This window comes from Penaeus monodon, chromosome 22 (genome assembly GCF_015228065.2).
Source record: "Penaeus monodon isolate SGIC_2016 chromosome 22, NSTDA_Pmon_1, whole genome shotgun sequence".
In the NCBI taxonomy this organism is placed as follows: Eukaryota; Metazoa; Arthropoda; class Malacostraca; order Decapoda; family Penaeidae; genus Penaeus; species Penaeus monodon.
The window spans coordinates 1482170-1482531 of NC_051407.1; the positions used below are offsets into that span (position 1 = coordinate 1482170).

The 362-nt window shown below is 26.5% G+C and overlaps 1 protein-coding gene across 2 annotated transcripts in view; it reads right to left on the reverse strand.

Moving 5' to 3' along the window:
- The window catches only part of LOC119586810, a gene marked incomplete at its 3' end in the record, with an annotated part of 12765 nt that overhangs the window by 7827 nt on the left and 4576 nt on the right, over positions 1-362 (reverse strand).

Genomic DNA, 362 nt, shown 5'->3' on the forward strand with positions numbered 1-362 from the left:
CAACCATCTGGATAAATCTCAATTCAGAATAATTATATATAAAAGAAAAGCTTCATGAAAGCTATCATACTAATGACTTACATAATAATGAGCTTACAGAGGTTATATAAACAAGACCCAATTAATGTTAGCATAAAAGTGTGAAATTACGCATTAAAATTATGATATATTCTTTAAAACACAATATAAGGCAGATATTATTACTTGGGAACTTTCCTTACACTTCTAAAATGTAAAGTTCAGGCCAAATGGGAAATTAAAGTAAAATTTTTTTGTCCACTTGCTACCCATTTAATATCATATTCAAAAGTGAGTAAAGATATAAACAGTTATGTCTCTTCTCTGTAAAAAAAAAAAAAAAC